The sequence below is a fragment of the Amphiprion ocellaris genome, chromosome 5, assembly GCF_022539595.1.
Source record: "Amphiprion ocellaris isolate individual 3 ecotype Okinawa chromosome 5, ASM2253959v1, whole genome shotgun sequence".
Taxonomy (NCBI): Eukaryota; Metazoa; Chordata; class Actinopteri; family Pomacentridae; genus Amphiprion; species Amphiprion ocellaris.
The window spans coordinates 39902321-39915266 of NC_072770.1; the positions used below are offsets into that span (position 1 = coordinate 39902321).

At 45.5% G+C, this 12946-nt stretch overlaps 1 pseudogene; it reads left to right on the forward strand.

Annotated features, from left to right (window-relative positions):
- The first annotated feature begins 74 nt into the window (after positions 1 to 74).
- On the forward strand, positions 75 to 12685 carry LOC111571412 (ral GTPase-activating protein subunit beta-like; annotated as a pseudogene).
- Positions 12686 to 12946: the final 261 nt, after the last annotated feature.

Genomic DNA, 12946 nt, shown 5'->3' on the forward strand with positions numbered 1-12946 from the left:
TAACTGCTGCTGCTATCCCTCTGTGGTGTACTGAACATGTGTTTTACATCCTGTGCTGTGATTGGACGGTTGTTTGTTGATATCGTGGCTGTTCTACAGCCAGAACATTCTTCATGTTCTGCTGTGCGGGTTCTCCTGGATAAAGTTTCATTTTTGGTCAGTAACTTGTGAAGGATGAGCTGAAGATCCACAAAACTGCTTCTGTTTCTATGGCATTAGAACCCAGCGGAACCTCTCAGGTCCTGGTTCTCCTGGTCTCAGGTCCCGGTTCTCCTGGTCTCAGGTCCTGGTTCTCCTCAGTGTTGCTGAAGCTTCATTCTCTCCAGCAACCAGCAGGGGGCGTCTGGTTTGATGAGGAACGGACCAGAACTTTCCTAAACCCAAACTATTTGTTCTCACCTGTTCTTGACCCAAAGACTCCGTGTTCAGGTTTAAACCAGAGTTTGGGTTCTCAGATGTGGTGGTCGGATGTTCTCTGCAGGTTCTTCAGGTTCTCCAGGTCTAGAACAGTAAACATCCTGAGTCAGCCTGTTGACTGTAAACGTCCTGCCAGTCTGAGCCCAGGGAGAAGAGGTGATTTCAAGTTCAGAGTCGTGACTTTCACTGTTTGTCTTGTCAGGTGTGAATGCGACTCGGCTGGACTCACCTGTTCAGGTAGGAGCTGGCATTTCCTGTACTTCTCTGGAACAAACTGACTTCAGAACTGCTTTTAAATGTGTTTATTTCACCTCCTGAAATCTTGTTGAATGAACAGCAGCAGTTTGTCTTCCATCAGTCTGGTTTAGAACAAGTGTTTAATGTTTAATGACATAGAACCAGTGTTGAAACATTTCAGTTCTAGTGGACATCAGGATGTATGATTAATAGTTGTTCCCCACAGAGTCAGATTCATGTCAGATCTGTTTACCTGCCGGCTTCATGTTGAGCTCAACACACAGACTCCAACACGTCTGGTACCTGTTGTGGCTGATTTTATATTAATAACATCTGTTCAGCTCTTCTTCTGCTCACTGGATGTCCTCTATTTTAACTGTACAGAACTTTGATTTAAGACCAGTTGTTTCTAATGAGCTTCATCCATAAATCAGACTGTTAAGGTTAGGGTTTGTAGGGTTTTTGGAGTTAATAGAGTTAATAGGATCTGAGTTATTACAGTTATTGTGGTTATTATGGTTAGTATGGTTATTGTGGTTATTGTGGTTTAGGTTCAGGTTTCAGGTGAGCTGAAGGTCACAGATTCAGGAATCAGAAACAAACGTGTTGCTCTGTGGTTAATGTGTCTCAAACAGCTGATTGATGTTTGACTGTTGAATGTTGAAACAACAGAACATTTCACCTCGTCTGTCTCAGGTGTCCAGGTGAGCTCTGATTGACTGGACATGGACCAGTCACTGTCCGGTGGGGGGGCTCATGTGAGCGTGCTCGGTTGTTTCCCGCCTTCTGTGGGTCGAGATGTTACCATTGCCGTGGTGAAGCCCTTGGCAGCCAGCCTAGGAAACCCCAACACCTGCAGCCTGCTGCGCACAGACAGACAGGTGTGTTTCTGGACAGACAGGTGTACACCTGAGAGCGGGCTGTTTATATGTCAGAGTTGATTTACTTGCACAGATCACAGAAATGACATGAATTCAGGTTTTAAATTCAAAAATCAGACTTAAATCCTGAGTTCAGGTTTAAAGTCAGAGTTCAGGTTTAAATCCTGAGTTCAGGTTTAAAGTCAGAGTTCAGGTTTAAATGAGTTCAGGTTTAAAGGCAGAGTTCAGATGTAACCCTGAGTTCTGTTCAGGTAACAGAGAAAACACCTGAGATGTTCTTGGATCTGCAGGTGAAGTGGACGATGGAGGTTCTGTGTTACGGTCTCACTCTCCCATTGGACAGAGACACAGTCAAACTCTGTGTGGACGTCTACATCGATTGGCTGATGGCCTTGGCTTCCCCGAGAGACTCCATCCCTCCACCAGTCAGCAGAGAGCCTGACCTGTATGTGCAGAAGATGCTGCGACACCTGTCCAGTATGATCCTGCACAGGTGGGACCAGCAGGGTCCCGTATACCTGTCGCTCTGTCAGCAGGTGCTGTGTGCCGTTCAGTCATTGGCCAGAGAGAACTTCACCTTGAGCAGAGACACCTGGGAGACGCTGCTGCACTTCCTGCTCCGCATCAATCACGCCATGCTGGCTCCGCCCACTGCTGCAGGTGAGGCAGTAACCCCGCCTACTTCTTTATCAGCACCTCTCACACCTGCCTGGATCTTATCTGTCTACTTGCCACCTGTCCATCTCACCTGTGTACAGGTGTTGTCTCGGACCTGTCCATGGAGGTGCTCCTGGAGGTCTGGCTGCTGTCCTGCTCTCGGTGTTTTCCATCTCGTTCTCTGTGGCAGATGTGCAGACAGATGTTGAGCAGCTGGAAGCATCAGGCTGCAGTGGTGCAGCAGTGGAGCCGCGTCGTAGCAGCGCTAACGTCCAGGTTCAACCCTCAGCACTGTGGTCTGACTGTTGTCTGACTGTTGTGTTGCTGTTGTCTGACTTATCTGATTGTTCTCTGATTGTTGTCTGATTGTTTTGTGACTGTTGTGTTACTGTTGTATTACTCTTGTCAGACTGTTGTGTTACTGTTGTCTGACTGTTGTTGTGCGTCCAGGCTGCTGCTGCTGAATTTTGGTCCGTCCTTCCCTCCATTTAAAATCCCAGATGAGGACGCTGCTCTCATCCCTGCTGACCTGGACGACGACTGAATCCCTCACACCTGGTTCAGGTTCCTGCACCTGTTCAGGTAAAATGTGCTCCGATCCTCAGAAATAAGTTCCTGCGTCTGTGCCTGAACATGTGTCGGGTCTCTCTGGTTCTGCAGTAACCCGGTAGAACTCGTTGAAGTCTCGCAGGACGAAGCGTTCCGGGGAGACGTTCAGCTGCCGAACATCTTCTTCAAAGCCATGAAAGGAATCAGCTCATTGGTCGACGCCTTCCTGGGTACTGACCTCTGACCCCTGACCTTTGTGCCTCCTATGAATATTAACTGTTTTTACTAAATGTTATTGTTTGTGTTTCTGCAGGTGTGACTGTGGAGAGCAAAGAGCCGACAGAGCAGCTGCTGTCAAACACTGGTACACAGTAACTGTACACTGGTACACACTGTAACTGTACACTGGTACACAGTAACTGTACACTGGTACACACAGTAACTGTACACTGGTACACACAGTAACTGTACACTGGTACACACAATATCTGTACACTGGTACACAGTAACTGTACACTGGTACACACAGTAACTGTACACTGGTACACAGTAACTGTACACTGGTACACAATGTAATTGTACACTGGTACACAGTAACTGTAAACTGGTACACAGTAACTGTACACTGGTACACACAGTATCTGTACACTGGTACACAGTAACTGTACACTGGTACACAGTAACTGTACACTGGTACACAGTAACTGTACACTGGTACACACAGTAACGGTACACTGGTACACAGTAACTGTACACTGGTACACACAGTAACAGTACACTGGTACACACAGTAACTGTACACTGGTACACACAGTAACGGTACACTGGTACACACAGTAACGGTACACTGGTACACAGTAACTGTACACTGGTACACACAGTAACAGTACACTGGTACACACAGTAACTGTACACTGGTACACAGTAACTGTACACTGGTACACACAGTAACTGTACACAGTAACTGTGCACTGGTACACACAGTAACTGTACACTGGTACACAGTAACTGTACACTGGTACACAGTAACTGTACACTGGTACACAGTAACTGTGCACTGGTACACACAGTAACTGTACACTGGTACACAGTAACTGTGCACTGGTACACACAGTAACTGTACACTGGTACACAGTAACTGTACACTGGTACACACAGTAACTGTACACTGGTACACAGTAACTGTGCACTGGTACACACAGTAACTGTACACTGGTACACAGTAACTGTACACTGGTACACAGTAACTGTACACTGGTACACACAGTAACTGTACACTGGTACACAGTAACTGTGCACTGGTACACACAGTAACTGTACACTGGTACACAGTAACTGTACACTGGTACACACAGTAGCTGTACACTGGTACACAGTAACTGTACACTGGTACACAGTAACTGTACACTGGTACACAGTAACTGTACACTGGTACACATGTAAACTCTACACATCATTGGTGATACAGCCGTTCTGTGATTGATGCTACAGTGATTCCTGCTGCTGTTTCTACTTCTTGCTTTCATTCCATGGTACTTGCTTTCATTACTAATGATGTTTCTGTGTTTCTTCAGGACTGTCGACACGTCTGCATGTCAGAAATCGTCTTCCGTCCCTCAGTAAGTCCAAACTGCTCATCCACTCCATGAACTAATGAAAGCAGACAGCAGAACCAGAACCCGTTCCACCTGGTCTCCTCCCAGGTGTTGCTGTGACCAGAAACCCATTCAGGGACCGCCTCCCCCCTTATGGTAGGCCCTGCCCCTGCCCCATCTGATTGGTGGATTTGGTCGACGTTAACAGCAGAGTGGTACACCTGTTCTCTGTTCTCAGGTATGTCTCGGCCACGTTCTGGCAGTGCCCCGCCCACCCCAGTCAACATACTGAACGTGCCCAGTGCAGCTCCTTCCACTACATCCCCCCCTCCACCCAGCAGACGAATGAAAGCAGCAAACGTTTCCAAGGCAACCAGCTAACCTCCTACAGCACCACACTGTTTGTTTTCATGCTTCAATTGTCTTCCTTACCTGTCCTGGTGCATGACATCATCACCTGTCCCTGTACTCCTCTCTCTACCTGTCCTGGTGTTTTTCTCTTTTCTAATGGTACATGATTATTATGTGTTACATTTTTTGGTGACTTTAAGACATCGTCCTGACTTGGCTCCTTCCCTCTTCTCTCGGACATCTTCATCCTCTCCACAGGGGAAGTCTTCCTCCCACCCTTCCTCCTCTCCTCATCCTCTATGCTCCTCCCCCCGACCCTCCCCCTCCCCTCTGAGGTGTACCATGGATTCCCTCCTACACCTGTTTGGCAGCTGGTTGTTTGATGCTGCTGTGATCAGCAGAGAATCTGGTCCCTGCGGTCAGTACTTTCTGTACCACATAATACTACAGTATAGATGGTACTCCACATTTTACACACAGTACTCCACATACTGTACCCAGGTGTTACACACCTTAAAGTTCCTACATTCCTTGTTTACTGTTACTGTGCAGCAGCTGCTCACCTGCTGCACCTGTTAACCTGTGGTCTCTATAGCTGAACAGCGTGATGTCACTGTGATGTCAGAGAGGTGGGCAGAAGGTCGAGCTGAGGCTTGTGGAACACTTTGTATTTATTACCTGTACATTTATTTATTTATTACCGGTATATTTATCTATCTGGTTCCTACTGCATCCTGAACTAGAACCTGAGAACCTGGGTGGATTGTGGTTCTGGTAGAACATGTTCCTCTGAGAAACTAAAACTTTCTCCTTCATTTTTAAACTGATCCGAGGAAAGAAATGAGATGGCGTGGTGACGTCACGGGTCACATGACCGCAGGTGAGGTCAGGGGTCAGGGCCAGTTGGCGCTCACTCTGCTGCAGATGGAAACCAGACATCCCATATTGAGCGGACTGTGCTCCGTTACAGGTAATCTGTCCTTTAACTCTTCTTAGTTCCTGTTGGTGTCATTTAGTTTGGACCCGTCTATCACCTGGACCCGTCTATAACCTGGATCCATCTGTCACCCGGACCCGTCTATCACCCGGACCGGTCTAGGCGGTTGAACGAGGCTCGTTGTTCGGCTCCGTCTAATTCCTGAGACGTTAATGAGCAACGTTCAGCATCTGAACGACGCGTTTCAGTTTTACTGACGTTAGTTTCTACCGTTAATTTTCGTTAGTTTCTGCCGTTAATTTCCGTCAGTTTCCGCCGTTAATTCCCGTTAGTTTCTGCCGTTTATAAACAAGCAATTAAGGTTCCACCGGTTAACTAGCGCCGCTGTGAACGAGCACCGCGTGTCCGTCAGACTGAGGGAGATGAAGGAAGCTGTGGATGGAGCAGGAGAACCAGAAGTAGATGATGGAGCCGAAAAACCAGAGGTAAATGATGGAGGCTGGAGAACCAGAGGTACACTGTAACAAATTGCTGTAAAAATACAGCATATTTTGTACAGTAATATACCGTTATTTGTAAATACAGCTGAATACTGTAAATTCGTGTGTTTTTTTAAGAACAAAATATTAACAGCAAGCTACCGTACAATCTTACAGCAGATTACAGTATTTTTCTGGTTTGGGTTGATTTGAGTGTGACTGTTGCTGCAGTCCGACCGTTACTCGTCTCGGCAAATTTTCCTGCACATCACCACATTTAGCAAACAGTCAACACAAAGAAGTGACAAAATAGGTTTAAAATATTATGTATCAGTGATTTTACTCATTACTGAGGGAAGAATTAGGAGAAAACGAAGAACTGAGGACGACGATTTTCGGCCCTCAGACCTGCAGGGACCATCTGTAGCTGATCCATCCTGCTCCGGTTCACTTAACAAGGTAACTGTGATTATTAAACAGTCAGCCTTACTTTTAATTCTGTCAGTTTATGTTTTATTCTTTGACAGTAACATAAACATAGCCAGGTTAGTTACTGCTTGGTGTTAGCCACGAGTCGCTAGCATGAATGCTAACGTTTCCCACACTGTTAGCTAGCAGCTAGCATGAATGCTAACGTTTCCCACACTGTTAGCTAGCTAGCTAGCTAGCATCCTCCCCTTTGGCTGCAGAGTGGACAAAACTTTGGGTCTTTCTTTTAAACCAGACCAGGAAAATGAATTTCTAAGCAACCAGATCCAGCTAGGTTAAGTTAGCTATCTCTGTCTTAGTGTAATTTTCCATTAAATATCCAATGTGATGCTCCACTGATCTGTTATCAAATCTCCACATGTACTTGTCTGCATTCCACCATTTAGATAATTTCAAGTTTTAAAAAGGTTTGTAGGATGTGTCATGTTGCTTTTCTCTCCACTCAGGAAAGGTAAATTTGGGTGTTATGCAAACGGCTGCAAAAATTAGATTTAAATGTGTACTGAACTAAACAGCTGTTATAAGTGGAAAACTCTGTTTTGCTTAATAATTTGAGTTTCCTGTTTGTATGTTTTTTTGGATGAATATGACAGAGTTCCATATTATGTTCAAGGGATCTTTGCCTACACACCTAATATATTCTTTCTTTGTCATTTCGTTGTAGGCTGTTTCTTGGTATCAACCCTGAGAGGGGAACAAAGGCCAGTCAGGAGAAGGTGATGTTCAAGAGGTCAGGAAGCTGCTCCAGAAAAAGACATCTACTGTAAATCCACATGTAGCCTCCTTTATAAAAAGACTGATGGACTCTGAGTGGAACTTCATGTAAACCCACAGCATCTCTCCACACAGGACTTCACTTTCACAAAGCAAAAGCCTAGTCTGCAACCAGATGTTCATGTTGTCATTCTAAGGTAACAAGTCTCAGTATTGTGTTGGGTTCAGTATAAAATACTTCAGTTCCAGGTTTGTTCCTTGACTAGGTGTTTATTGAACATGATCATGAGTTATGAAAGACTGATTCTGAAAGCAGGATACCTGAAATGTGATGTGCAATCTTTAAACAGATTGTTGACAACCTGTTAAACGTTATTGTTTTTATAGATTTTGTTTTACAAGATTTGAATTACTTGAAATTTGTTAGCTGCTGAATGTGTTCAATGCAGTAGTTAAATAATTTAAGTGATATACAGGTATCTTTTGTTACAGTTCAGGAAAAATGGAATCCAAACTCAGTGTACCTGAACTAGAACATGCACAATGGGAACCTGTTCAGCATGAGGAAGTGATTGTATGTTACTAAAATTTAATGGCTTAAATAAGTCAGTTTTTGAAATATGTTTGTTACAGAGTTGGCTTTAATAGAACCTTAATGTTGAAAAATCATCTCTTGTCTGAGCCATTTCTATGCTATGCTATTTCCTGGGGCTTTCATTTTGAAAGCCCCAGGAAATAGCTCTCTACACAGCATAATACTGTAATATTTTTTACAGTAGTAAACTGTTGTTGTAGAATACGGTAGGATTACTGTAAAATAACAGTGCGCTGCTGGCAACTTTTGCTGCCAGCTCTTTACTGTAAATTTACAGGGAAATTTCTTAGTGTGTAGATGATGGAGCCGGAGAACCAGAGGTAGATGATGGAGGCTGGAGAACCAGAGGTAGATGATGGAGGCTGGAGAACCAGAGGTAGATGATAGAGGCTGGAGAACCAGAGGTAGATGATAGAGGCTGGTGAACCAGAGGTAGATGATGGAGCCGGAGAACCAGAGGTAGATGATGGAGCCGGAGAACCAGAGGTAGATGATGGAGGCTGGAGAACCAGAGGTAGATGATGGAGCCGGAGAACCAGAGGTAGATGATGGAGCAGGAGAACCAGTGGTAGATGATGGAGCAGGAGAACCAGAGGTAGATGATAGAGGCTGGAGAACCAGAGGTAGATGATGGAGCCGGAGAACCAGTGGTAGATGATGGAGGCTGGAGAACCAGAGGTAGATGATGGAGCCTGAGAACCAGAGGTAGATGATGGAGGCTGGAGAACCAGAGGTAGATGATGGAGCCGGAGAACTAGAGGTAGATGATGGAGCCGGAGAACCAGTGGTAGATGATGGAGGCTGGAGAACCAGAGGTAGATGATGGAGCCTGAGAACCAGTGGTAGATGATGGAGGCTGGAGAACCAGAGGTAGATGATGGAGGTTGGAGAACCAGAGGTAGATGATCGAGGCTGGAGAACCAGAGGTAGATGATGGAGGCTGGAGAACCAGAGGTAGATGATGGAGGCTGGAGAACCAGAGGTAGATGATGGAGGATGGAGAACCAGTGGTACATGATGGAGGCTGGAGAACCAGAGGTAGATGATGGAGGTTGGAGAACCAGAGGTAGATGATGGAGCCGGAGAACCAGAGGTAGATGATAGAGGCTGGAGAACCAGAGGTAGATGATGGAGCGGGAGAACCAGTGGTAGATGATGGAGGCTGGAGAACCAGAGGTAGATGATGGAGGCTGGAGAACCAGTGGTAGATGATGGAGGCTGGAGAACCAGAGGTAGATGATGGTGGTTGGAGAACCAGAGGTAGATGATGGAGCCGGAGAACCAGAGGTAGATGATAGAGGCTGGAGAACCAGAGGTAGATGATGGAGCCGGAGAACCAGTGGTAGATGATGGAGGCTGGAGAACCAGAGGTAGATGATGGAGCCGGAGAACCAGAGGTAGATGATGGAGCCTGAGAACCAGTGGTAGATGATGGAGGCTGGAGAACCAGAGGTAGATGATGGAGCCGGAGAACTAGAGGTAGATGATAGAGGCTGGAGAACCAGAGGTAGATGATGGAGCCGGAGAACCAGTGGTAGATGATGGAGGCTGGAGAACCAGAGGTAGATGATGGAGCCTGAGAACCAGTGGTAGATGATGGAGCAGGAGAACCAGAGGTAGATGATGGAGGCTGGAGAACCAGAGGTAGATGATGGAGCCGGAGAACCAGAGGTAGATGATGGAGCCGGAGAACCAGAGGTAGATGATGGAGCAGGAGAACCAGAGGTAGATGATAGAGGCTGGAGAACCAGAGGTAGATGATGGAGCCGGAGAACCAGTGGTAGATGATGGAGGCTGGAGAACCAGAGGTAGATGATGGAGCCGGAGAACCAGAGGTAGATGATGGAGCAGGAGAACCAGAGGTAGATGATGGAGGCTGGAGAACCAGAGGTAGATGATGGAGCCGGAGAACCAGTGGTAGATGATGGAGGCTGGAGAACCAGAGGTAGATGATGGAGCCGGAGAACCAGAGGTAGATGATGGAGGCTGGAGAGCCAGAGGTAGATGATGGAGGCTGGAGAACCAGAGGTAGATGATGGAGGCTGGAGAACCAGAGGTAGATGATGGAGGCTGGAGAACCAGTGGTAGATGATGGAGGTTGGAGAACCAGAGGTAGATGATGGAGGTTGGAGAACCAGAGGTAGATGATGGAGCAGGAGAACCAGAGGTAGATGATGGAGCAGGAGAACCAGAGGTAGATGATGGATCCTGGAGGAGGAGGACCTTCTGGAGGAGCTTCCTTCCTACAGGGAGGATGGAGCAGCCTGGTGCTGGAGGAGCTGCTGAAGGTCTCCAGTGTGTCCAGGATGAGGATGGTTGAAGTCTATCAATGATCTGCAGTGTCTCTGTGTTCATCAATACTGCAGATTGATTCATGTATTGATCAGTGATCAGAAAAATCCCATCTTTCTCTGGTGACAGATTCAAAGCTCAGAACCTCCAGAACACTTCAAGTCTCCGTGAAGTCACGTGACCGGCGGACGTGTGGCCCCTCCTCCTCCGTGAGGACGATGGACAGGTGAGTGTTTACCTGGACACACCTGGGGCCGCCTGCAGCTCATTGGTGGATCGGCTGACAGGGAGTTTAAATGTGGGATGGTCAGAGTTCTTCCACATCTCCAGGATCTTTGAAAGGAACATGAAGCTGCTGGAGAAACCTGATCGCTGATTGGTCACTTATTGACCACTGATTGATCACTTATTGATCTCGTATTGATCATTGATTGGTCACTTATTGATCACTGATTGACAACTGATTGGTTACTTACTGATCAATTATTGATCACGTATTGATCACTGATTGGTCACTGATTGATCACTTATTGATCTATTATTGATCATTGATTGGTCATTGATTGGTCACTTATTGATCACTGATTGGTCACTGATCAGTTATTGAGCACTGATTGGTCACTGATTGATCACTTATTGATCTCTTATTGATCACTTATTGATCATTGATTGGTCACTTATTGATCACTGATTGGTCACTTATTGACCACTGATTGGTCACTGATTGATCACTTATTGAGCACTGATTGATCACCGATTGGTCACTGATTGATCACTTATTGACCACTTATTGATCACTTATTGATGAGTTATTGATCACTGATTGGCTGGTTTCCTGGCTGTAGAACCAGGTTCCTCAGCAGTAGCTCCCATTAATTCCAGACTGTTTCAGGGTTCTTCCAGACCTGGAGAACATCTGAGATTCTAGATGTTAAAACCAACCTTCTGCTCCATAGTGATCAATAATAGGTATTGATCGGCTCAGCTTCTTATTCCATGTTTTCTGGGTTGTTTTCTAACCTTTTTCTCAGCAGTAGAAGCTAGATATTTAGCTGCTGTTACTGCTGACCAAGAGGATAAACTGACTGATGGAAAACAGTCCAAAGAATTAGTCTGATCCTGATAATATGAGGTAGAGTGAGACATTTAATCAAGGCTGACGATGGGATGAAAAGATGGAAAATAGAAGAGAGGACATAGCTTCGCTCTACACATTCTTTAGGAACACTGTTGGATGATGGAAATGACAAAAACAAGACAAAACAACAAAAACAAGACAAAATGACAAAATCGAGACACAAAACGACAAAAACAAGATAGAAAATGAGAAAAACAAGACAGAAAATGACAAAAACATCATCACCAGGTCGTGCTAACATGTTGTGGGGAAACATTCCATGAATAATAATTGTTTTAAAAATTATGTTGATTAAAAAATGTTTCCACCATTACAGAAACATCAATGAAAAAAGAAAAACCAAAAAAGGGAGATGTAAATTCGATTCTGTTTTATTAGAGATCCAGTTTGGTCATCAGGGGGGTGGACAAGAGAAAAATGGCATTTTAGGAGAAACTCCAGACTTATTTGGAATTTTTAAAAATTAAAAACATTCTTTTCTCCTAGTTTTGTAGATTTGGTCTCAGGACAAGAACATCTACACAACTACTGCAGGTTTTAGAACATCTACACAACTACTGCAGGTTTTAGAACATCTACACAACTACTGCAGGTTTTAGGACTGAGGACGTAAAATGTCCTCCAGGTCTGGACTGAGCTGAACATCTGCTGAGTCTGCTTCCTGCTGGAGGAAACATCTGCAGAAACTCGTTCAGTCTTTGTCATTGTCTATAAAACAACAGAGTTTGGTTCAGAACATTAAATCCACTGCAGAGCAACGATATGAGAAAGATCTAAGATGGTGGCAGACCTCCTCCCATCCCATAAACATTCACTGTGTAAAACTAGCCTAGTAATATCCAGGGAATGGTTGAGTGGAACCAGGAGAACCAGAGGAACCAATAGAACCAGAGGAACCAGTAGAACCAGAAGAACCAGAGGAACCAGAGGGACCAGTAGAACCAGAAGAACCAGAGGAACCAGAGGGACCAGTAGAACCAGAGGAAGTACTCCTCTAATGTGTCTGATGATCCGTCTCTCCCAGTGTTCAGCAGGTATGGAAGTGAGTGGACAGGTGTGTAGAGGTTTCGACAGGTGTGTAGAGGTTTAGACAGGTGACTTAAAGACTTAAAGAGACTTTATTGTCATTGTTCAGAAGTACAATGAAATTTGTCTGAAGAACACAACAATTAGCAGCAGTGCAAATAATAAAAATAGTTAAAAAATACTCAAATAATAAAAAGAAGAACCAAAGTACTATATACAAACAAAGTAAAGTGGTCAGTGCTGATAAAGTGGTCCACTGTTGCAGTAGAGTTCTTATTGCACAGTTGAACTGGGAGGGGGGAATGACTGGGTGGTGGGGCAGTAAGTGGGGGGTGTGATGGCAGCGACAGCTCTGGGGAAGAAGCTGTTCCACAGTCTGCTGGTTTTTGTTTTTAATGACCAGAATCTTTTCCCTGATGGAAGGGGGACAAACAGTCTGTGTCCCGGATGGGTGGGATCTCTGGCGATGCTGCTGGCCTTTTTCCTCAGCCGGCTAGCATAGACAGAGTCCAGGCTGGGAAGCTGTGCACCCACAATCCACTGTGCAGTTTTTACAACACGGGCCAAGTCCCTTCTGTTTCCAGAGGTG